Source organism: Prionailurus viverrinus, chromosome A1 (assembly GCF_022837055.1).
Source record: "Prionailurus viverrinus isolate Anna chromosome A1, UM_Priviv_1.0, whole genome shotgun sequence".
Taxonomy (NCBI): Eukaryota; Metazoa; Chordata; class Mammalia; order Carnivora; family Felidae; genus Prionailurus; species Prionailurus viverrinus.
The window spans coordinates 158,905,201-158,932,240 of NC_062561.1; the positions used below are offsets into that span (position 1 = coordinate 158,905,201).

A 27,040-nucleotide genomic window follows, 5' to 3' on the forward strand; every position below is an offset into this window, starting at 1 on the left:
GCAGGATATGGACTGTATCGTGACTTTGAAAACACCGTATTTTGCACCAGTAATCAATATTATTAGCTTTAAATTATCCTCAAAGTTTAAATCTGGGAATTTTTCTCTAAGTTAGTTTCTCTAAAAAATGTTTGATTTGTCTGAAATGGAGAGGACCCTTGCATTTTTATTTTTAAAAATTGTTAAGAAGGGCAGAAATTAAGATAATATTGAGATCCTAACACTTGAAATCCCATTTAATAGTCTCTGTATGAGGGTATTTTTTAAAGTAACAATTCATTATCCTTTCCCTGCTTCCACTTATTCTTTTTTAATTTTTTTAATTAAGAGAATTAAAGGTTTTATTTATTTACAGTTTGTTAACAGAAAATAAAATTCTACATGATACAAACACCAAAATAAACACTGATTTAACTAGGCATTTAAATATTTGCTGAAACATTATCTATTTCTTTCTCAAATCCTACTTTAAAAATTAATTACCTACTTTCAAAAGTAGAATTTTTTTTTAATGTTTGTGTGTGTCATTTCCAGCATGAAACTTGCCTTTTAAAACTAAGGCTCAGAGACAAATGATCCGTTCCATTTTTTCTTTCTTATTTTCTTACCTTTCCTGTCCAGTTCTCAACAAGCTGTGTATTCGTGTACCTGAAGGACAAGACAAACATCTTTTTTGAATAAAGCTGTGCTATACAATTTGCTGGCATACGTGAGAGGAATTCTCTCAGGCACATTCTTTTTTCCCCATTTCCTCCCACTATCTTGACCAGAGGTTCTCCCTACCCAAACTCCAATCTCATAATCTGAAAAGAAAAAGAAAACATTGTTCCAGCTCATTCTGGTTTGAAAAATAGGCCTTTGAGTGCTATTTACAGAGTCATTTCCATGACAATATCAAAGCCTTCAATTTCTATTCGGTGTTAAAAGAGGAAAATCTCTCATTCAAGTGACCCTTCAGACCTGTATTTTATCCAAGGTGTGAGATCGATGTGAAATGAGCCCATAAAGAAAATGGTTAGGAAAAACCAATAAGCACACTCTGGGATTCTTTCCTGGGGTGTTGGGTTCCATGTAACCCTCAGCTTTATTTGCATTAATCCTCTATTGAATGTAAGAATTAGAGAAAGCTCTTTAAATGAGGACATTGAAACTTTTTCTACCTCTGTTCTAGATTCTATTGAAAGTCTAGGCACATCTAAAAAATAAAATCACATTTGTATAGGTAGCGGCACTTACAAGAGATCAAAAAGTTCAAATAACTGAGGAATTTGCAAGATGAGTATTTCAAGTGCAGTCATATCTGTTGTCTCTTTAATAGTGATGAAAGTCATCCTACAAAAGGAGTATTTTTGGTAGCCTTAGAAACAGAAACCCTTTTTCTGGTGGGATTTTTGAGTACTAATTCTGCTGTTGGAATTATCCAAACACTGAAGATAGTGAAATAAGACATAAATATGCTAAACTTTAAAAACTTTTACTTTTCAAAAAGCTGTTTTGAGTTTCAGATGGAATTTCCATCCTTTTCTTATTTTGTGGGAAGGATTTTGGTTATTAAACTGCACAGTGAATCTGACCCTTAAGAGCACGAAAATCTTGGATGCACATTGAACTAATGCTATAAATTTTCTTATATGTCTACAGATACTTTGGAGGAAATTATATGGGACAAGGGGACCGGTTCTTCACCCATTCCTCTGCCATTTGTAAAGTAAAAAGTACCTTTGAACAGAGTTTCATAATAATTGCATAATTATTTTTGTTTTCTCATCAATGCCAGCCTGCTGCTGGTGAGGTACAGCAGTACTGAAAATAAGTCATTGGAGAACTGAATTCTAACAACTTAAAAAATACTGTTTCTCCTTTCAGATTTGCAAAAAAACTATTTTAAAAATTTCTGAGCGGTGACACTTTAAAGAAGTAAACTACAGGCCAATATCTCTGCTGAACATATATGCAAAAATCCTCCATAATGTATTAGCAAACTGAATCCAAAAATACATTAAAAAAATTGTTCACCTCGATCAGGTGGGATTTATTCCAGAGATGCAAGAATGCTTCATTATTGGCAAATCAACCAACGTGATACATCACACCAATAAAAGAAAGAATAAAAACCATATGATCACTTAAATAGATGCAGAAAAAGCAGTTGACAAAGTACAACATTCATTCATGATAAAAACTGTCAACATGGGGTGCCTCTGTGGCTCAATTGGGTAAGCTTCTGACTCCTGATTTAGGCTCACGTTATGATCTCATGGCACCTGAGTTTGAGCCGCCTCAGTCTGTGCTGTCCCTCTCTTTCTGCCCCTCTCCCATGCATGTGTTTGTGGGTGTGCTATGTGTTTGTGGATGCACGCAGGTGCTCTCTCAAAATAAATAAATAAACATTTAAAAAAAGACCTGTCAATAAAGTAGGTTTAGAGGGAACATACCTTAATATAATAGAGGCCAAATAGGAAATACCCACAGGTTATGTCATACTCAACGGGAAAACTGAGAGCTTTTCCTCTAAGATCAGAAACAAGACAAGGATGTCCGTCCACTCTTACCCCTTTTATTCAACATAATACTGGAAGTCCTAGCCGCAGCAATCAGACAGCAAAAAGACATAGTGCTTGCTTCTGCAGCACATATACTAAAATATTGGAATGATACAGGTAAGATTAGCATGGCCTCTGTGCATGAAAGATATACAAATTCATGAAATGTTCCATATTAAAAAAAAATCAATCAATCAATCAATCAAAGGCATCCTAATTGGTAAGGAAGATATAAAACTTTCACTATTTGCAGATGACATCATATTGCATATAGAAAACCCTAAGAATCTGCTAAAAAACTACTAGAACTAATAAATAAATCCAATAAAGTCATAGGACACAAAATTAATATTCAGAAACTAGGTACATTTTTATACATTAATGATGAAGAAGCAGAAAGAGAAATTAAGAAAGCAATCCCACTTACAAGTGAACTAAAAAGAATAAAATACCTAAGAATAAACTTAACCAAGGAGGTGAAAGATCTAAAACACTGATGAAAGAAATTAAAGATGACGCAAATAAATGAAAGATGTTCCATACTCCTGGATTGGAATAACCAATATTATTAAATTGTACAATATTATTAAATTGTACATACAAGTCAAAGCAATATGCAAATTTAATTCAATCTCTATCAAAACCAACAGCATTTTTCACAGAACTAGAACAAATAATCCTGAAATTTTTATGAAACCACAAAAGACCCCAAATAGTCAAAGCAATCTTGGAAAAGAAAAATAAAGCTGGAGGTATCACAGTCCCAGGTTTCAAGATATACTACAAAGCTGTGGTTATCAAAACAGTATTGTACTGACACAAAAATGAGATATATTAATAGAATAGAATAGAAAGCCGAGAAGATAAAGCTAGGCTTATATGGTCAATTAATCGATGGCAAAGGAGGCAAGAAGTTACAATGGGAAAAAGACACTCTCTTCAACAAGTGATGCTGGGAAAACTGGACCACTTTCAACATCATACACAAAAATGAACTCAAAATGGCCGAAGGACCTAAATGTGAGAAGTGAACTATAAAATTCCTGGAAGAAAATAGAGGCAGTAATCTCTTTGATACCAGCTGTAGCAAATTTTTCTAGATAGTCTCCTCAGGCAGGGGAAACAAAAGTCAAAATAAAAAGCTTTTGCATAGTGAAAGAAAGCATCAACAAAAGACAACCTACTAAGTGAGAGGAAGTATTTGCAAATGATATATCCAATAAGGGGTTAATATCCAAAATATATAAAGAATTTATAGAACACTGAAAAACCCACAAATAATCCAATTAAAAATGGGCAGAAGATCTGAATAGACATTTTCTCAATGAAGGAATACAAATGGCCAACAGAAATATGAAAAAATGATCATCACTCATCATCAGGGAAATGCAAATCAAAACCACAATGAGATATCACCATGGACCTGTCAAAATGGCTAAAATCGAAAACACAAGAAATAGCAAGTATTGGCAAAAATGTAGAGAAAAGGAATCCTTTTGCATTGTTGGTGGAAATGCAAGCTGGTGTAGCCACTGTGGAACATATTATGAAGGTCCTTAAGAAATTAAAAATAGAATTACCATATGATCCAGTAATTCCACTAGTGGAATTTCTTTATCCAAAGAAAATGAAAACACTCATTGGAAAAGTTATATGGACCCCTATGTTTATTCCAGCATTATTTACAATAGCCAAGATACGGAAGCAGCCTAAGTGTCCATCGGTAGATGGATGGGTAAAGAAATAGTAGGGGCACCTAGGTGGCTCAGTCAGTTAAGTGTCTGACTTCGGCTCAGGTCATGATCTCATGGTTCATGAGTTTGAGCCCCGCATTGAGCCTTGTGCTGAGGGCTTGGAGCCTGGACCCTGCTTTGGATTCTGTGTCTCCCTCTCTCTCTGCCCCTCCCCTGCTCAGCTCTGTCTCTCTCTGTCTCTCAAAAATAAATAAATGTTAAAAAAAATTTTAAGAAATAGTAGACACACACACACACACACACACACACACACACAGAGCAGAATATTAGTCAACCATAAAAAAGAGTGAAATCTGGCTATTTGTAAAAACAGGGATGGACCTAGAGGGTATAATGCTAAATGAAATAAGTCAATCAGAGAAACCATGTGATTTCAATCATATGTGGAATTTAAGAAAACAATTGAACAAAGAAAAAAAGAGACAAACAAAAAACGCCAGACTCTTAAATACAGAGAACAAAGTGGTAGTTGTCAGAGGGGAGGTGGGTGGGAGCATGGGTGAAATAAGTGAATGGGATTAAGAGTACACAGCATTATGAGCACTGAGCAATGGATAGAATTGTTGAATCATTATATTTTATACTTGAAACCAATATAACACTGTATATTAATTATACTTGAACAAAAAAATTTCTGAGGAGTGATTCAGCTGCACAGAATGAAGCGATAAAATAGTAATCATATAATCATGAATAGATTAATATTGACTCCAAAGTCTATGTACTAAAATAATAAATGTATACAGTTTTAAATTATTTATTTATTTATTTATTTGAACTATCTCATTTTCCAAAGGACTAGGACACTATGGGTATATGACTATATTACAAGAACAAGTAAAATACTATTCTTGAATACATGAAGCAAAATTTTTTAGCTTATTCCATTTGTATGGCTTGGACAAAGTTGACTTTTTTTTTCTACTTCTATGTTATGCATATGATATTTCTATTGTAAATATTTTGCTCAAAATATTTTAAATTTGCCTTGTGTTCAGAAAGGAGACCACTTTATTGGAGATAATGTGCTTAGTGGAGTGAACATAGGTTTTGGAGTCAGGAATTTCAATGCTGGCTTTACTAAATATTATTGGGTAAGTTATTTAACCTTTCCGACTCTGAGATTTCACATGTAAAAATTAGAAATAATGCACAATTTTCAGTTCTTTGGGGGAGACAAATGAGATGAAAAAAATGTGCCTAGTATAGTGCTTAACATGCAAGTGATTTATTTTATTATTGTTCCTATTCTTTTCTAAAAAAAAATGTTTCAACATTTTTATTCAGAGAGAGAGAGAACACCAGCAGGGGAGGGGCAGAGAGAGAGAGGGAGACACAGAATCCAAAGCAGGCTCCAGGCTCAGAGCTGTCAGCACAGAGCCCAACACAGGGCTCAAACCCACAGACCGTGAGATCATGACCTGAGCCACTCAGATGCCTAACAGACTGAGCCACCCAGGAACCCCAATTGTTGCTATTCTTAATAGAAGAGTCTACTACATAATTTTGTTTAAAACCTTCTTTGAAGACTTTTTTTAAAAAATTGAGTTGACTAAATGTGGTGGCCAAATGGATTAAGTTACCAAATTGTTTTGTTTTATGTAGATAAAATTAAGCTTTCATTGTGCTGTTTGTGTTTTACCTACCTTTCCACGGTTATACGCAGGCTTGGGGGCCTTATGTAATACCAGGGCACAGATGTGGGAGTAGAAAAATTCTCTTTTAGTTATTGGTAAACACCAGTTGCTGCTGGTAATTCTCTGGACAGAGATCAGGAAAAACTCCATTCTCCTTGCCGGGTCCTAAGTTAGTTGACTATTTTCATAAAGCAGTGAGTGGAAGGTTAGGATTTTAGGAAACGGATATTAATCAGAACAGTTTTGTTCTGGGGTTTTTTGTTTCTTTCTTTCTTGGTGTTTTTTTTAATTTTTTGTGTGTGTACTTTTGTTTGTTTTTGTTTTTGTGGTTTTTTTTGAGAGAGAGAGAGAAGAGTGAATGGGGAAGAGGGGCAGAGAGAGAGAGAAAATCTCAAGCAGGCTCCATGCTCAGTGCAGAGCCCAATGTGGTGCTTGATCCCACAACCCCATGATCATGACCTGAGTGGAGACCAAGAGTCATTTGCTCAATCAACTGAGCCACCTAGGTGCCCCAATCAGAAGAATTTTTATAGCAATGCCTCTTTTATTTTCTACTGAAAATAAAATTAAAATCAGATATATCCATACTGGTTTCTCAGTGCTTTACTGATGAGGTTTCATGTTTTATTTTTTTTTGGTCTAAGCAACAAAGATGAAGATTTCTATATCCACATGATATGGTTATGATAGCCTTTGGGAAATGGACAAAAAAGTTCATTCAGAGTTAAGTTCAAAAAACACAACCTATACACTGCTTCCTTTTCACAGTGAGGTGAACTCCTTTTCTCTTTTATATCTGAGATGATTGACAGGGATGACATTTATTAGAATGTTTTTTTTTCATTTGGGTCAAACATCCTTTATTATGTAGTGGAAATATTACAAAGCAGCAAGCTGTGATAGTCAACCTTCAAGGTGGTGTCTAATGAGCCATACCCTCTGGTATTCTTGATCCTATGTGATCTCCTCCCATAATCAGTAGGCTTGACCTGTGTAACCAATAAGATCTTGAGGGAGTTACAATGTACAGTTTCTGAAGCTTGGTCATAAAAGACATTGTGGCTTCTGCTTTGCCTTCTCTTCAACCTCTCTCCTGAGGGAAGCCAGCCACCATGTTATGAGAACCCTCAAGCAACTCTGTGGAGAAGAGGAATTGAGGCCAATTGTTAACAGCAAAGGTGCACTTGCTAGTCATGTGAGTGAACCATCTTGGAAGTGGGATCTTTCAAACATAGTTGAGCCAAAATGACATAACCAAGACACTCTGATATTCTTGACCTACAGAAACCATGCAAGATAATAAATAATTTCTATAATTTTAAGCCATTAAGTTGGGATAATTTGTTATTGCAGCAGTGGCTACCTAATACACAAGCATATAAAAATTCTTATGAATAGATGTAAAGGCTTTGTCTAATAATAATCTTTGTCTAATAATCCTTTTTTTTCTTCCCTGGGTAATATATACAGATTATCTTTTGGGAATGGAATGGCTCAAGTTTTGTGGTCCTGCACTCTTTAAATGACAGTCCATCTTTGCCAAGTTCATTTTTTCTCCAGAAGACAGATTTAGCACATGTCAAATGACCAAGAGTTTTAGTCAGCTGAGTCAAGACAGTATAAAATTCTATGTGTGTCCATGTGGCTCTCTTAGCTTCTCCATCTCTTTCTCTTACTTCTGTGCTAGTGTTGGTGGAGATGAGTGAGTGGGGCACAGGAAAATTTTTGCTGTTTTTGTGCCAAGCCTTGGGATAAGGAAGCACTAGAGACTCTGGGTTTCTGTATTCTCATCTTAAACTCATTACAGTTATGCCTTCTCTCCAAGGACCCATCGGGTCTTCCTTATAGGACTTTCCAAAATGTCTCCTATTGTCTCTCTCTTGTCTGTATTTGTGTGGTAGAGGTGGTAAGTGGAGGTGGTAGGTATGGAATTTTTCTTTCTTATTTTTTCTGAGTATTTTGTCTCTACTCCAGATATTATCCATTTAAGTTCTTTTTTTTTAATTTTTAAAGTTTATTTATTTATTTTGAAAGAGACAGAGAGAGAGAGAGAGAGAGGGAGAGAGAGAGAGAGAGTGCACATGCATGCACAAGTGAGGGAGGGGCAGAGAAAGGGGGAGAGAGAGAATCCCAAGTAGGCTCTGTGCTGTCAGTGCAGAGCCTGAGGTGGGACTCCAATTCATGAACCATGAGATCACGACCTGAGCCAAAATCAAGAGTTGGACACTCAACTGAGTGAGCACCCCAGGTGCCCCAGTTCATTTAAATTCTTAAGTACTTGAAAACTATAGCCAGCAAGACTCTTAGACTTCTCTGTTTTTGCTTTGTTTTATCCTGCCTCTCAGTCATATTCTTTGAATGAAGGGAGGAAGAGTTGGAGGAAATGCTCGGAGAAAAAAGGAATATATGTTAATATCTCAAAAATACTATGCCAACACACTTCTGACAATTCATACTGGGGTTTCAAGTTTTACCCAGATTTTTCCCTAAAATTATATGTGAATATAAGTTATCTGAAGGTGGGAGTAAACACAGAGAATTAAATTTAATAACAGCTGAGATGCTTCTATGGATCCTATGTGTTTTAGAAAATGTGAAACATCCACTCTTAGGACTGCCACAAATAAAAAAGTTTGGCTGTAGTATAACTTAGATACGTTTTAATATGACAATAACTATTGAATTCCTTTAGACATTTCACAAATGTAGGAAAACTAGTTCTTAGTGCTATGTGTTGAATTTGCAGACCAGTGATCTTATGCATACATATTACACAGAGAGCTATTAAAAATGCAGGTGCTCAAGCTCCACCCCAGCAATCCTGATTCAGACTGAATTGCCTGTTTCTTTTATGGGTGTGGTCACTTTTATTCCTCAAATTGTGTATTCATCTATTGACTGATAGGCTAATGTCTCACAAGATAATTATGTTGAGTTTAGAATTCATAAAGGAAGGAGAAAGTGATTATTAAGTGAAAATTTTGTCTTCTAGTAGTTTGTACAGCTCTAAACAATGTACAAAATACTGTCAAAGAACAGTCAACACAGAGGAAGTGGGGCCAAGGAGTGGAGAAAATCACGCAGGATTCTGATGATACCAGCTATTTGCTTAATTGCTAGTATACCCTTGGACTATTCAGTTGCATGAAACAATAAATTCCTTTTTTTTTAAATTAAGCTACTTTGAATTGGGTTTTCTTACATCTTAACTAAAAGAATATCAACTAATAACAATTCTCCACAAATGGTTGTTGAATATATGTTTGAATGAAAGATTGAAGTGTACGTGGGGAGAGGGTATTAAAATAACCAACTCCTCCTGATACTCTTCTTTGAGTAGGAGACATCGTTTTCTGTAGCATAGTTCCAGTGGTTACCATTTACATGGAACATAATATTAATGGTGCTCCCCAGGATGTGGGCAACAGGGCAGCCTGAGGAAAGATGATTGTGGGGTGAAGAAGAATCTGTGGTTCTTAGTGCTGCATCATTTATACCCTGGAGTCCCATTTCCCGAAAGTGGGCAGACCACGTTCTCTATGTTACCTTGTATTATGGATCCATTAATCTTAAGGACTTCCATACAGTTTCTTCTTCTCCTTACAGAGAACGCCAGAAACATTTAATATTGCTGTGCTAAATAGTATTTAGAATATGTGTAGTTCTTAAGCTTAAGCCTCATTATCATATACTTACACATAATTACTATTTTTATTGTAAGTTTTATTCTATTAAAGTATTCATTTTACTGAATCAACTCATGGTGACTCAGGCTTTATAATTTATTATTCTACAAAATGTTCAAGTGATTACAACTTTAAAAAAAATTGGGGGAATTTTCTTGCTCTATATCCATGGATTGACTTGAGTTAAATCTTTCCTACTGTTGTGTGTGTGTGTGTGTGTGTGTGTGTGTGTGTGCGCGCGCGCGCGTGCATGCATGTTTTTCATCTGTATATACAGCTCCTTTATATATTCACTCACTTGGTAGTTTGAAGAAACACAAGGAAGAGAGCATGGAGAAGAAAACTAATGTCTTGTTCCCATTGTAAAAATTTAGCAGTATGCTTCCTCAATAGAGCTCACCTCAGGGATTATTTTAGTTTTCTCCTGAAATTCTGTGAACTCTATTGCATTAAGTTTTTAAGTGACTCTTTTTGTTCAAATGACATAAGTACAGCTGAACCAGTTCTCACTGTATTTCCCAGGAAGTTGAGAAAAATCTGATTTGTTTTTCCCTATCCATAGAGAAGGAACATATATTGCTATGAACAAAAGGAAATTACCAGTCTCTGAAAATTTCCCTTTGCAGAGTCTAATAGAATAATATGCAAGCATTTTTGTTGAGTGCTGAAAATATTTTGTCTTGCAATATTTTTGCAAGTGGCCAAACCTAAGTAATATGTTCTACACACTTTGCCATTAAAAGCAAAACTAAGTCATCAGTCAAAATTGCCAGTTTTACATTGAACATTTCTAGCCACCAGGTCACCTTAGTCTACATGATAGAGGAAGGTAAACACTTCTATGTAGCATCCAGCATAGATACCTTCTTGCCTGGACTCATTTTCTTGCCTATGTTGAAATGTTTCAATTCCATAACTTTTCCTTAAGTTTTCAGAAATAGAGGGAGAGCAAGGCATAAAATATTTATCTGCTTATGACACCTGGCCAAAGCTGCTGGACATGTGAGCATCCCCAGAAGAAAGCTTCATCAGTTAATAAGGAAACATTCTCCAATGTTATGTTTCTCTATTTGTGGAACATTCACTGTTAAGTGAAAAGATACTTCCTGATGTCAGTTACTATGTTGAATACTGAAGCAAGTAAACTATAGATAGAAATCTCCAATAATAGACTCAAATGAATAATGGAGGTGATAGACAGTCAGATAGATATAGATAGATAGATAATTTTGTTTTCAGGAAGAAAAATATTTGTCATCTTGAATAGCCACATTTAACATAATAGTGCTTTTTATATCTCTCTTTTGAATGGTATGCCCACCATGAAGATGTAGTAAAAATGAACTACTGCTTTGGTGCCTGAGTAGGATCAATTGATTTTGGAAGGGGGCCATGCTGGACTTTGGCAGTGATGGAAGAGTAGTATTACAATACAATATTTTGAACCAATGGGCCCTTGGTGTTGTTACCCAATTATTTCATAAGTATGATTTGATAATGACACTGACAATGGCAAAGAAAAGTATATCATTAATTTGAAGACAAGACTTCTAGTTCCCAAAGTAAAACAGGAACACACTCTAAAAGCCCAGAAGAAATTTGGAACTAATAGTCAGGGGTTAGTTCCTTATCATCTCACAGAATCAGGGTGTATCAAATCTTTACTAATGTAGTCATCTCTGAATATTTTAATCTAGGGAACCAAAATATGCTAATATCAAGCTAAGTGATTCATTCAGCTAAGGATTATTCCTTTCAGACAACATAACGAGCTTTTATTTACAGTTTCTCCTATTTGTAAAAAATAATGGAAATTGGGGAAAAAGTATTAATGAAATCAGAGCAATATAAAAAGTCTCAGAAAAAATGTCACATAATGCAGATGTTAATTAAAAAATTTTTTTTAATTAGTTTTCTTTATTTTTGAGAGGCAGAGAGAGAAAGAGCACGAGTGGGGGAGGGGCAGAGAGAGAGAGGAGAACACAGAATCAGAAGCAGGCTCCAGGCTCTGAGCTGTCAGTACAGAGTCTGATGTGGGGCCTGAACTCACAAACCGTGAGATCATGACCTGAGCTGAAGTCGGATGCTCAAATGACTGAGCCACCCAGGCACCCCAAGCAGATGTTAATTATAAAATATTAAAAGTGGAAAAGATACAGGATGCCTAGTTGGTTCACTCAGTTGAACATCCAACTCCTGATTTCGTCTCAGGTCATGATAGTCTCTCTCTCCCTCTGCCCTTCCTCACCCTCAAAAAAAATGGAAAAGATATATAAAACTATATGTGAAGTAAGATATCTATTTTGTATACAATAAAGCATCTCATATAAACCACACACAGAGAATAAAATGATTGAAAGGCTGTAAGCATTAACAGTGAAGTCTAAGTAGTGGCATTATGGAAGATTTTAAAACTCTTCTTTGTCCTTTGTATTTTTCACATTTCTACCAAGAAGAGTTGTTACTTTTTTAATTAGAGGGAAAATAAATGCTATAAAATATCTAAAGACTTACACAAAATTTTAGAATAATATTTCCTTTTTAAGAGAAACCATGTTGTTTTAAGAATAAAACTACCCAACATACAAAGCTCTAATTGAATTGCAGATTCCACATTACAGCATTTTCTTCTACAAGGCTTGCTACATTTTCTGGTTTGGTTAGATCCTTTTTTATTTCTCCATAACAAAATTTTCTACTTGTAGCAATACAGTATCTCTGCCTATGCTGGTACCTTCCACTCTTCTCCCTGAAAATCCATGTCTATAAAATCCCTTTTAAAATGTATCAGGACATAGATCAATGGAACAGAGTAGAGAACCCAGAAATGGACCCAAGATGTATGGCCAACTAATCTTCGACAAAGCAGGAAAGAATATCCAATGGGAAACAGTCTCTTCCGGCAAATGGTATTGGGAAAACTGGTTTCCAAACTAATGGAAATGGAACTGGACCACTTTCTTACTCCATACACAAAAATAAACTCAAAATGGATGAAATACCTAATGTGAGACAAGAAACCATTAAAGTACTAGAGGAGAACACAGACAGAAACCTCTTTGACTGGTGGCTAGAGCAACTTCTTACTAGAAATGTCTCCTGAGACAAGGAAAACAAAAGCAAACATTAACTATTGGGACTTCATCAAGATAAAAAAGTTTCTGCACAGTGAAAGAAACAACCAACAAAACTGAAAAGCAACCGATGGAATGAGAGAAGATATTTGCAAATGACATATCAGATAAAGGGTTAGTATCCAAAATCTATAAAGAATTTTTCAAACTCAGTACCCCCAAAAACCAAATTATCCAGTTAAGAAATGGGCAGAAGATGTGAATAGACACTTTTTCAAAGAAGACATCCAGATGGCTAACAGACGTATGAAAAGATGCTCAACATCACTCATCATCAGGGAAATACAAATCAAAACCACAATGAAATAACACCTCACACCTGTCAAAATGGCTAAAATTAACAACTCAAGAGACAACAGATATTGGTGAGGCTGCAAAGAAAGGAGAACACTTTTGCACTGTTGGTGCGAATGCAAACTGGTACAGCCACTCTGGAAAACAGTATGGAGATTGCTCAAAAAGTTAGAAATAGAACTATCCTATGACCCAGCAATTACACTACTGGGTATTTATCCAAAGGATACAAAAATGCTGATTCGAAGGGAAACATGCACCTCAATGTTTATAGCAGTGCTATCTACAATAGCCAAATTATGGAAAGAGCTCAAATGTCCATTTACTGATTAATGGATAAGACAATGTGTATACACACACACACACACACACACACACACACACACACGTGTATGTGTATGTGTGTGTGTATATACACACATTTGATTATCCATATATATATATATATACATATATATATATGTTTACACACACACACACACACACACACACACACACACAATGGAATATTACGTGGTGACCAAAAAGAATGAAATCTTGCCATTTTCAGCAATGTAGATGGAACTAAAGTGTATTATGCTAAGCAAAATAAGTCAGTTAGAGAAAGACAAATATCATATTTCACTCATAAGTGGAATTTAAGATACAAAACAAATGAACATAGGGGAAGGAAAAGAAAAATAAGATAAAAACAGAGTAGGAGGCAAACCATAATAGACTCTTAAATACAGAGAACAAACTGAGGATTGTTGGAGGGGAGGTGGGTGGAGGGATGGATTAAATGGGTGATGAGCATTAAGGAGGGCACTTTTTGGGATGAGCACTGGGTGTTATTTGTAAGAGATAAATCACTAAATTCTACTCCTGAAACCAATACTACACTATATGTTAACTAACTTGAATTTAAATTTTAAAAAAAGATGAGAAAAAAAATTTTTAAAAATAAAATGTGAGAGAAACTGTCTCTATTCAGGAAATCTTTTCTTATTGAATTTTTCCTAACTTGATTACTTTTTTTAGGTAAATCAGCTATTGTGCATTTGTTTTTAAGATAGTACTTTATGGTCGTTGTCATATACCCTTATAATCATTTGCAAATTTTTTTCTATTGAAGCATTCTTCTGTATCTAGAGGACAAATTCTCAGGGTGCAGAGGCTAGGGCTTTACAATTTTTGTTTCCTGCAAGACAACTGGAATAGTGAATCTATGCTAATCAAGCAGTTGAAAATATATAGAATGGGTAAACCAAGAATGCTGTGAAAAAAAACTGAACAGAGATATTTCGGTAAAGTTCTGACCCCTTGTCTGCCAGTTGAATCAAATCTCTCCTGATGATGTCTGATCAGCTGTGCTGGCTATATCCAAACTATTGCAATAATGTGGGTTTGAATGAAAATATGTCTTGGGTATCTGTGCCTCATTTTGCATCCTGGACTAACTAGTTTTCAGAGACAGGAACCCTAGACAGTTGACCCATCTTCACATTCCATACTGGCTTGCTGACCACTCTCTTAGGCACCAACTAATACTTTTCTATTGCTTCTCTGTATTGGATTTTTTGGTAATTGGGTATTGTGTTATTTTGAATTATTTTTATGTCCTCCAGTGTCAGTTCTAAAATCATATGAGTTCTAGGGCTAGACAATATTTCAATGTGAACCATGACTTACAATCTTAGAAACTCTTTATAATGCACAAGCTGAAAGTTAGTTGTTTTGTTGTTATTATTGTGGTTTTTACATATTTAGGCTGCTTTCTTTTTCAGTCGGTCCGTTATGAAATGTGACATTTGACAAAGGGTCACTATTAGTCAGAAAGTTTAGGCCAGGGAGTTAATATGGCTAGGTGCTTATTCTTTCCAGGAATATTAGTTTTTGAAAGGGAGATTCAGGGAACAACTGCTTATACAAAAGAACAATCTAAAGGAAAAAATTGGGGCTTAAGGAAGGAAGCTACCTAATAGGCATTTTCTTATTTCTACCCTGAGTGAGGTTTTTCTCCACAGACTTGTGCTTGTGTTTCATGGATTTGCTACTGCTGTGGCATTCTGCTGGCAGTGAGGGAGAGTACTGGATTAATGCCTGTGCTTATCTCATCCCCTACATGTTTGATGTGAAACATTGTTCTTGGGATGACATTTTACAGGAGTTACACCAGCTGCCGGCATATTTTTACACTCTATGTCCTGCTGTTAACTTAGAAGAAAAATAACCTAAAATAGTGGGAATTAGAAAGGTGTCCTTTGCTAGTGACAAAAGGGCCAAAGGTGGACTAGGCTCAGGTAGTCCAAAATAGCTATCTTGCTTTTGTTTTGTTTTGTTTCTGCTCTTTTTTCCCTGTTCCTTGAGTTGTGCTATGGCCATGCCAGGATTCCAAGTTCTTAAAATCCTAGGAGGCACGAGAAAAACATTCCTTCTCTGTTTATTATGCACTTTGTATAAATCTTGGGAGCACTGTTTGTAGAATAGTTTCCAAATATGAAGCTTGTAAGCAAATTAGAAATTGCTGGAGCTGATCACATATGGTCCTTTCTGTATTGAGTGTGCCTGTGTCATCAGAGAATAGAGAAATGTAGAAGCACCTGATTCGCTTCCATTTCACTCCAGGTAGACGCTATTCCTACCACAATATAAAGATGTGGTGTTGTCACCTGGTATCTTTTGGATGTGAAATAGAAATCTAGCCACAGTTTAAGCATGTGCATCTAGCATGTTTGCTGGATGACCCTATGCCCACTGGAATCTTTCATAACTCATCCTAGACTTGTTTAGAAACCTGGCTTCTCTGTATCAGTGATGTAAAACCAGCAGATGACTATTTGCAAAGCGAGGGAAATAATCCACAATTTAGCAGCTTGGACTTAGAATATTGCCTTTCTCCTCCTTTGACTCTAAATCAGGTCCTTTCAGTTGTTGCTTGGTTAGAGAACTGCTTGACCTGAGTAATGCAGATCTTCCTTGCCAGGAAATCCCATAAATTCATCTTTGTTTCAAATTGCTATTAGGCAGTCTTTGTTTCTCATTGTCTAACACAAGATAAGTATAATTGCTCAACTAGATGGCAGAGACAGGGTTATAAATACAAGAAGGATGTTTGACTTCATTTCTCATTGTTAAAGTAATTATACCTACTTCTCTGGATTGCTGTGAAGTCCAAATAAATTAATACAAGTAAAGTGACAGGGCCTGATACATAGTAAAGATTAGCTATTATTATAAATTCTGTAATTTAAGAATATTAGCATCATTTTCCAGTGTCTGAGGACAAATCCAGACTATGCCTGACAAATACACAGACTACCGGAAACCACTGGCTATGGGTTGAATGAAAAGAAACTTTAATCTATAAGTCAACTTTTAGGACTTCTAAAATTGAAATTTAAACTAATAATAGTTTTAATGCCAAATACTTGAATAAAGAGTCTGGGTATTAGCCACTTTAAACAATTTCAGTCAGGGAGAAGATTTGTATAACATGCAAAGTTCTTGGGACCGTAAGGTAAGTGTGTGTGTGTGTGTGTGTGTGTGTGTGTGTGTGAAAAATTAAATGCAGAATAGAGGAATCCTCTATTTATAGAAAGTCCTATTAATTCGTTAATTGATTCAGTACCTGGGATCAAAACAACAGGGCACCCAAAAGGAAGGCAGTTTAATAAGACTGAAATATTCTAATAAAGTCACTTGAAACTTTTTGGCTGTGGCTTCCAGTAGCATATTGAAATGGTTGGGAGAACAAATCAGTGTTGGGAAACATCAAAATGTTCTGCTCTTTGGTAAAGTTGTACTTCATGCCTGCCCAGCCCCCATGCTCCTGTTGGCCGTGAGCCTCCTCCCTGCTCTACTGCACATTAGTTACTGCTTTGTTGGCACAGCATATTTCATAAAAGCACTGCTGCCAGAAACACTGGGTGAAAGACATTGATACCAACTAATATTATAACCAGCAGTTCACACATACATTCACAGTACATAGTTTAATGGAAAACTTGCCTAAATAAGATTGTGCTTTAAAATTTCAATGCTACATGGATTTTAAGATTTTCTCCTTATCTCTCACTTGATGAGTACTTGTTTGTAAACTTAGTGCCAGATGTCTCCAGACATGCCTCAGATGTCACTGTAGAAAATTCGTCTAAGGGTTACTCCTTTGTTGTGTTTCTCAAGACCCACTGATTTTTTTCTGCCCCTTGATGAGCAATTTATTAACTTAGATTAGCTATTCATAAAATAACCACTGCCTAGTCTATTGATGGAACACCTCAGGAGTTTTACATCAGAACACCAGGACTATCAAAACAAGAAAGATAAGAAACCTGTTTTTAAAGGGAAACACTGGCTGCCCTGGTGAATTAGTCTTGGCTTTGTGTTTGGAGACTTGTCTAACTAAGAAAGCAAAAGCACTGTTGCAGAGAAAAAGTAGTAAAAGAAACCTTTCCATGTTTCCCTCTGTGGTATTCAGAACTACTTCATAAAATGAAGTGCTCAAAATACACAACTTATTTGGCTACCACTGTGTTAATATTCTCAATAGGTCTCTTTTTTGCTGTTTTAATGTATATAAGATATAGAATCAACTGCAGTTCCTCATCTAAACCATAAAATACAGAAAATGATTTAAGTGACTATTTCCTCAATCTCTTCAAAGATGGCACACAACTAGGGCCTCTGTAGCTGCATAGGAGAGATGTTTGTTTATCACATACAGTGGATGCCATAGTCAATAGAAATAAATTCTCTCAAACTTGGTACAAATGACTGATAGACTTTCAAGTATGCCATTGAATATGATCCTTAGGATATAATTATGGTCAATAAAAGTTTAAATAAGGGTCAAAAAGCTTCAGAGCTGGAAATAGTCAAACCAATACTCAAATGAAAATTCAGGACAATGCTCCCTCATATCTTGTTTGGTTATTTTTTTCTTTTTTTAAAGATACAAGTTTATTTTGCTCTTTATTGACATAATTTACACACAATAAAATTCATGTGTTTTAGGTGTGCAGTTTAATGAATTTTGACAAATCTATATAGTCATGTAACTACAACCAAAGTCAAGATCTGGGATAATTTTTTATAAGCCTTTTTAGTAAACTCTTTCCCCTGTCCAGCTACCAATAACCACTGATCCGATTTCTGTTTCTGTAATTTTTTTCCTTTTTTATAATAACATATTAATTAAATCATTCAGTATGTAGTCTCTTGAGTCAAACCTTTTTCTCTTAGCATAATGCTCTTGAGATTCGTCCATGTTGGTGCATGTATCTGTAGTTTTTTTCTTTTTTATTACCATGTGGCTCTAACATAATTTATCTATTGACTAGTTGGTGAAAATTTGGTTTTGTTTTTGGCTTTTAGTATTTATGAATTAAGTTGTTGTAAATATTCATATGCAGGTCTTTGTGTGAACATAGGTTTTCATGTCTCTAAGGGTAACCTACATGTAAGTTTACATCTACCAGAAACTGTCAAACTTGTTTCCAAAGTAGAATTCTCACCAGCAAAATAGAAGTGTTCTAGCCTCTTTGTTTCCTCATCAGCATTTGATATTGTCATATATGGTAAAAGCCATTCAGATATAGTTTGACTCAGTGGTGGTTGTAAGCTTTGATTGATCTCAGATAGAACTAAATTGCTCTCACCCTCATCCACTCAGTGAGATTATATGAGATTATAAACCTCTTGCAATGGTAAAGAAAAGCCAAAGAATTAAAAGAATTCTGTGATTTTTTTCTCCATTATTGCACTTTGATATATATATATATATATATATATATATATATATATATATATATATATTTAATTTGAGTCATTCTAGTAGATGTGTAGTGGTCTCTCATTGTGTCTTTCAAGTTTTAATAGTTACGTTTATTAAGATCAGTTATGAAAGACACATCAAATAATTGACACTTTCTGTCGTTTTGTTAGACTTGGACATTGGCTCTTCACCATGTTCTCCTACCGATGTTGCACCACTAGGCTGTCGCTAATCATATATTATGACTATGCAATATTCAAGTATACATGGCTTTAGCAGGCACAGAATCTTTGCTTTCTAGCCAGATTGAAATCTTGCTCACACAGGATGTGTAATGAAATCATTAAAAGCTTTTGCTCTTTTTTTTTCCTCATACAGTGTGGCAGGGTAATCCCTACCTGGGGAATGTTTCTGCTCATCATCTCCAAAACTGAAAGGTAGTCAATTATTTTATGCAACCCTCCAAACCAGCCTCACATAGAAAATTGGCTTTTGCTGCAGCAAGATGGGAATAAAAGTTTCTAGAGCTATAGCAGCAATTTACTTTTATCCTTACAGAAGTTAGGCATCTTTCCTTTTACCTTTGATTATTTGTTGGGCCCTGTGATCACTTGCTCTTATTACCCTTTGTCTTGCTGTTACTGAGTTTTGATGTGGACTGAGGCCATCCCTAATCTTTCCTATGTAGTAGTAGTATGAGTGAGACCTAGTGAGTGGGGCTCTCGTCCTTCCTTTCTAGTTTCAACTAGACTGGAACCTTCTCTGCTTCACAAGTATAGCAGCTCCTTCATGACTTCATTACTTTTTTTTTTTTTTTTTTTTTTTTTAATCCCTGCTGGAAATCTCTTTGCTCTCCTTCTCTGCCTGGGAATTTCTTACTTGTCTTTCAAGATCAGATCAAATGTTACCTCCTTTAAGATCCCAAACTCCCTGAGTCCTATTAGTCACACCCACTGAACTCTGCTTTTGTTTTGTTAGAAAATCAATCACATTGGCATGTGATTATCTATTCAGATATATGTATCTCCCCTGGATTCTGAACTCTTACCAGGCAAGAACCACATGTTAATTATGTTAACACATTGTACACAATAAATATTTTTGACTGACTCTGGGCATTTCATATAGCTATATTTAAATGTAGAGATTTTCTTCAGCTTAGAAAGGGAATGATTGAAGCAACTGCTAAACAGAAATTTTTGTTTAATAAAAGACATTCACATATAGTTTGGCTAAGTGGTGGGTATAAACTTTGATTGACCTCAGATAGAACTATATTCCTCTCACCCTCATCCACTCAGTGAATTATAAACCTCTTGCAATGGGAAATAAAAGTCAAAGAATTAAAAGAATTCTGTGATTTTTGTCTCCATTATTGCACTTTGATATATATATATATATATATATATATATATATGTTATTGCTTTAGCCATGTCAGCAAAATAATTAAGGCTATGAGACTAAACAAACAATATTTTAGTATGACTATATCCCATGCAATATTTGGGAAATACTTATACTTAAAAAAAAGTTTTTTGTTTATCTAAAATTCAAATTTAACTAGATGTCCTGTATCTTATAGGGCAAACCTAGTCAAAGAAAAACCTCTTCATCTTGTATACTGGAATGACTGATAGGAATAGTCAGTGTTCTTGGAAGTCAGTTCAGAAATATATAATGGACACTGTGAGGCTATTATTCCCCCAGACTGTCAAGTATGGGTCAATTCGGGTGGATGATCCTCTTGGCCAGTGTAGACTACAAGACCATGAAGAGAACCGAGACAGAAACAAAGGAGAAAAGTAAAGTCCCTGGTGCTGTGGCCATTTGGGTCATGTAGAGGTCTGTATCTATCTTAGATTAAAGAAGGCTTCATATATATACTAATCTTCTTATGAGAGATCTATCTTTTTCCTTTGAATGTGGGAATCCATGTAACTGCTTTAATCAAAAAAATAATAGTAGATGTACCGCTGTACCAATTTCTGAGCCAAGGCCCTGAGAGTCTCCATTTCTACTTCCCATCACTTAGAACACTCTTTTAGGGAACCATAAGCTTCCATCCAAGAGTTCTAGTTTCCCTGACACTGTCATGCTAGAGAGGCCTTGTGTGGGAACTTGTGTTGACAGATCCAGCTAAGCCCACCCTTTCTGCCATCCCCATCAAGCCACATGACAGTGAAACTGTTTTGGACCCCTTGCCCCTGCCCTGGACCCACCTGAGAGTTGGATATCACAAAGTGAACTCCTTCAATACCACAGGGAACAAAAGAAACACCCAGCTAAGCCCAGCCTGAATTTCTGACCCATAACATCTGGAGGTACAATAAAATGGTTTCCTTTTTAAGCTGCCAAGTTTCCAATGGTTTTATAACACATCAATAGATAAACAGAACAATGAATACAAACAGTGAGTTCCCTGACCCTGTGGTGACTTTGTGAAGAAAGGGAGGCTTTCAATCATGGAGTATTCAAACTTCTCCATTTGTTTGTTTGTTTGCAAGGAGATCTTGTTTGGAATGAAATCTCAACAGAACACTACAAGTAATAGAGCTCAAAGCCGAACTGCCTCAGCTGAAGCATAGCTAGAAGCTCAGAGTGACATCTTCTCTGCCCATCTCTTTTCCCAAACGCATCAGAAGCCAGGAGATGCTCTGCAGTGCAGCTGAAAAGAATTGTGAGATATAGCTGAGACCTAACCTAGGAGGCGGGTTAACAATGAGGAAATATGCAAATTTGGGACTAGATGCAGAGAACACACCATAGGAGACCAACACTATCAGTATGAGATAAAGCCAGAGTGCAGAGTGCAGTAAGAAATCCACAGCATTTGCTATAAAAACAAAAAACAAAAAACAAAACAAAAAAACCTTCTGTAAGTAGAGGGAGAGGCTGAGAGAATGCAGAGAGAATCTTAAAAGCCCCATACAGGGTGTCATTGGGAATCCCAAAGGTGGATGATGCAAGAAAGGGGCTGACACTCCAACCTAAGCCACTCAGGGCCAAAGACTTTACTAATTTCTCTGTGAGGAAAGATTAAATAAGGCCACACCTGGGTTACATATGCTGTAAGTGATACTTATCTAACTTCATTATCCAGTAATTCTGTCTCCAGTTTTACTTTGGTTCTTCTCAAATAAGGTCATTTATTTTCTGAAATGTTACTCATAACATCTCTTTTTAGATATTGTTGGATGAAAATTGTCCAAACCTGGGTGGTCTCAAAAGATTATCTAGTTATCTTGGTACCTAAGGAGGGACTATATATGAGTCAACAAAGCCCCTGAGTAACAGATGCTAGTAAGAGAACAGATACCCAACAAGGGACTCACCCAGCTTGGACATTGCCAAGAAAGCCTTTCACATGCAGTCAACTGATCAGAAAACCATTGGTTTATTTAAAGTGAGGCATACCCGCATTAGAAAGGTGTTGTCCTGTTTTAGAATTAAAGTCTAGCATATTTATTCTGTAATATACTTGAAAAATAATTTTATTTAATGAATATGGATGATGATTATAATAACTTAGTCATATTACATGAACTCTTCTTCCAAGGAAGGGCAAAGCTTTTAAATAAGCCACTTCTAAAAACCATCACATCCTACTGCATGCAGCAACAATAAGAGAAGCCCTGACTTGGCAAGTTACTGTATTAACTTAATAAGCTGAGTGAATTCTGAGGTTAGCTGAGACAGGCCCCTTGGAGGACCTTACATGAGTTTTATTAGGAAACAAAGAGCACATATAAAGGTTTGGTAATATTTGTACCCTGGTATTATTCATAATATACATTCACAGTCTGCAACATTAATGCTTCCTTCAGAGCCAATAATGCTGTGTGCTGGAAAGCAGATCAGCAGTAGCTCAAATTTATTCAGAATCTATAATGCTGACTACTTGACAACAGAAAAAACAGTCATGAAATGCTATCGTGGAGCGGTCAGTTATTATAACAATAGCTCAGTGGCTTGACATTTTCAGCAGTAAAATATCTAGGCATATGAACTTTAAAAAAATCACGGCAATTTTTAGTCATGGCAGCAGAATACATTTGTAACCATGAGACTATTCATTTTCTCGCCTGTTAACCTTCCTGTTGGAGCAATTGCTCCCCTGGCTGGTTCATTTGATGATGAAGTGATCAATTTCTGGACACGTAGCAAGTCACTGTGTGTTTGAAACTTTCCAGAGCAAGAGTGGGCAATTATTTTGACTTCAAGCACAAGTTGGTATATACGGCTAAATGCAAAGAACTCCCTGTGGGGAACTAGTACTTCTTTGCTAATGTGTCAGAACACACCAGTCAGACATAACTTAATGGTAATAGCTCAGTGAATTTTTAGAAACAGTGCTTCTGGACTGATTGACTCTATTCTTCCTCCTACATCTCTTGGATCCAGAGGGCCATAATCTCATAGAGACAGACATTCACGGTTCTGTTCAAAGACAGGATCAATTGCTGTGTTGCAGACACCTCTTCACTTTGGTCGCTTATTCTCTCATACATGCTATGATAACCCAGGGCCACAGGGTAAGGTGGAAAGATACCAGATCTGGAGTCAAGAGCCCTAAATTTGAAATCAGTCTTCCCCTTGCATGATGGACGGTTGACATATCACTCAACACTTGGTTTCTTGGCTTCCTTGTTGAGTAAGAGTGAGGGTTATGAACCTGTACTCAGTAGTTGGACTGTCTGGGTTCTCTGTGTTTGGTTTCCCTGTCAGGGAAATGATGGTATTGATGGCTAACTCTATAGCACTTACTTTGTGCTAGGCCATTTCCTAAGTGCTTTCCATATGTATTAACTAATTTAATTCTACTCTTAGAATTTATATCACCTCTCAAAGTGTGCCCCAGTGCCCTGCTTGGGACAGAAGGATGCAAGTGGGACCTCAAGGCTGGGAATTATGATTCTTCAGTGGCATTTTTGGAGGTTCCTGGTTGGCCCTGAGGGTGGTACAAAGGCTGGTTGGCTGTGCAGTGAGTCAAGGGAGAGGAGGCAGTCCTGCCAGAAGGTGCCCAAAGCTTCTGTGGTCATTTTCAGAGATACCAACAAGAAGCTTTCCCTCCTACCTCACAGCTTGCCCTTCACCCCCCTCAGCCCCAAAGAGAGCCATTCTCTGCTTACACCTGCCTAACTAGCTGCCTATTGCCAAGTGTCTCCTTTTCCCTTTGAAAACTGGCCTTGATATTCATTCTCACCCAATTCTACTGGTGCCTGGGTACTTTTGGGAAAGAGCAAACATACCATCAGAGACCCTTGGGTAGAGTTCAGCACTGAGACATTTCAGATCTTCTTATCTACCCAAATACACAACAGCCTTTGGCCCAGGAAGAGCAAGGGGGTGGAGTCATGTTTTTGGTTTGCAGTAGGCACGGACTTTGAAGAAATCTCTACAGTTTGACTTCATTATTTGTTTGTCTCAGTAACTTGTTTCCATGCTGCTGCCTCTGATACCTTTACATGCTAGTTTTAAAAACCCTCACGTTGCCTCAAACTACCAAAAGTTACCAAATTTGGCAGAATGTATAGCTTCCCCCAGCTCCGCTACTAAATAGATGATGTCAGGCTCCAGACTTGACTCCCTTCAACTGCTAACAATGGATTTACAAGGAGAAAGAGACCGTCAGTTTACTTCTGCTACTCTTCTCATATAGTATTTTGTGTCAGGGCTTTAATCCCCTCCCTGCTCGACACCCACCCCCACCCCCACCCCCAATAGGCTTGCTTCCTGGTCTGAGGAAAATTGACTTTTATAGTTCATCTGCCTTCCCCTGGTCCTCTACTGACCCTTCAGTCCATGTTGAGCAACAGAACTTCTAGAAATTTCCATGGATTTTCAGGATTTGGAGCATTTTGGAGAAGTGGGAGGTAAACTGAGGTCTGGACAGGTACCTGTTTGTTTCCTTGCTTGCCTATGCATGCAGAAGATATCTGATGCCTATCTTCAGAGAAGTGTTCACCCAATCACAGAGTGTTGGGTTAGCAAAGACACTTTCTAGTGGGACAAGTTCCTATAATTTTTAACCTTTGGCTCCCAGAGTACATTGTCACTAAGGGATTGAACTCTGAGGTCAATGCTTTATGTTGTTTCTTATAACAAGGGACATTTTGTTAATAGTTGTAGCTTATTACGGTAAATGATCTGGTTACAAGTATCAGGAGCTACAAAGAGAAATAAACCACAGTACCACACTTCATTTTTCATTTTTGTTTTTCAGATGCATGACTGGAGAAAATGAGATGATTCCTTTTATATTTTTCTTTTTAATTTTTTTCTTTACAATCCAGGCCTTCATTGCCTGTTGGTACCTGTTCAACACCAACAGCCAACAATTACCACTCTTTTTTCTGGCTCAAGTACTTATTTTTTTAGCTTTTTTTGGTTGTCGTTGTTAAGGAACTGTGTTTATAGTTCACATTTTAGAGTTGCAAGGAACCGTAAAGGTCATAGAGTTCAACCATCCAATTTGACCATGAAGAAATTGAGGCTCTGAAGTGAAGTGCTTCATTCCAGTTTCTACAGCTCATCTCTAGCAGAGGTGAGAAAGGACCCTCACTCCAGACGAGGTGCTCTTTTCTACGCACAATTGTTATCCCCCTTTCTATTTTCCCACCTATTTATAGTACCCTTCCTCTGGGCTCTCTAAGACATAAGATTATAGGACATACAGTTCCAAGAATCCCTGTTTATGTTTTGTTAGCAGATGGCCTTCAAATACTAACCTTTGGTTGCCTTAAAGAATAGCCCATATCTTATTGATAGAAGTTCTTTATGCTGATCTTTATTTAATTCACTGTTTCCCAGGATCCTCATCCTTTCCAGCTGGTTATTAATTATCAGGCAATATCCTCTTGAGCTGTCTCTATTTTTAATTACCTTATTAATTGTATTCACAAAAATTGATCTCTCTGACATTCTAAGTCTGACTCACTGAGGAAATAAGTCTAATATTCACAAGAGACTTCAACAATCTCACTACCTTAACTTATTATTTCCATTATGCAGACTGTTATCACTAGAAGCCAGATGTGACTGCCTAGTTGAATGGGCCTTTATCCTAATCATAATTACAATGTTCTTTAAGGATTCTCTGTGGCTCACCTTTCTTGCTTACTCAGACACACATGATACTTATCAGTTCATTTCTACCCTACCTTCACTCTTTAATCTTTAACATAGAAGGAATTTCCTCCCTCATATTATCCTTGTGGTAATCTTTTATTTGCAATTCAAAGTAATTACGGTGAGTAAAGATGAATGTATTTTTTAGTTTTTCATTTTTTTTTAATTTTTTTTTTTTATTTATTTTTGGGACAGAGAGAGACAGAGCATGAACGGGGGAGGGGCCGAGAGAGAGGGAGACACAGAATCGGAAACAGGCTCCAGGCTCTGAGCCATCAGCCCAGAGCCCGACGCGGGGCTCGAACTCACAAACTGTGAGATCGTGACCTGGCTGAAGTCGGACACTTAACCGACTGCGCCACCCAGGCGCCCCAAGTTTTTCATTTTTTACTGTAACACTGCACCCTAAGGGCCTGATGACCAATTAAACATTTAAAAACAACTTTTTTGTCAAGTTTTTATATACAAAGATCGTTTCTTAATGTGTGCTATTTAAGGACTCTTTTTTCCTTCACAACAAGGTATGCTACTGTTAACCCCATCTTTTTGACCAGATTCCACTTAACTTTTATGAAATGACAAGAGTAAACAGGTTCTTTGTTTGTTTGTTTGTTTGTTTTTGAGAGAGACAGAGACAGTGTGAGTGTGGGAGGGCAGAGACAGGAGAGAGGGAGACAGAGAATGCCAAGCAGGTGAAGGCTGTTGCAGGGCTTGACCACTCAAACCTGTGAGATCATGTCATGAGGCTAAAACAAGATTGAAAGGCTTGATCAACTGAGCCACCCAGATGCCCAAGAGTAAACAGGTTCTCACATATAAGCTGGCCATTGTTTCATACGATCCTTTGTATATTTGCATTAGAAATGGTTGATCAGTAGAAAATTAGAGCTGAAGACTAGAATCTCTATGAAAAACATATATATTAAAGAGATAATTCCTATACAGTTTATTTGTGGTTGGCAGCAAGTCAGCTCCCATCTTTTAGAAAGAGTAATATAAATTCAAAATGCCAGTGTTTTTCATGGTGAGAAAAATGGCCACCTGGATGCCACCAATGGGCAGATTTTGTTTTTGCTGGGGGTACAATGATCCAATTTGATGAGTTACA

The 27,040-nt window shown here is 36.7% G+C and overlaps 1 long non-coding RNA gene and 1 other non-coding gene across 2 annotated transcripts in view; both read left to right on the plus strand.

The window, feature by feature from the left end:
- LOC125154841 (uncharacterized) overlaps nt 1–25,548 on the plus strand; it is a 40,952-nt gene extending 15,404 nt beyond the window's left edge. Inside the window, exon 4 of the long non-coding RNA XR_007147957.1 lies at nt 25,028–25,548. This is a non-coding gene — a long non-coding RNA (uncharacterized LOC125154841). The remainder of the gene's footprint in view (nt 1–25,027) is intronic.
- On the plus strand, nt 2,615–2,723 carry LOC125147163 (U6 spliceosomal RNA). Its single transcript, XR_007145035.1, has one exon. It is a non-coding gene; the product is annotated as a U6 spliceosomal RNA (small nuclear RNA).
- Nucleotides 25,549–27,040: the final 1,492 nt, after the last annotated feature.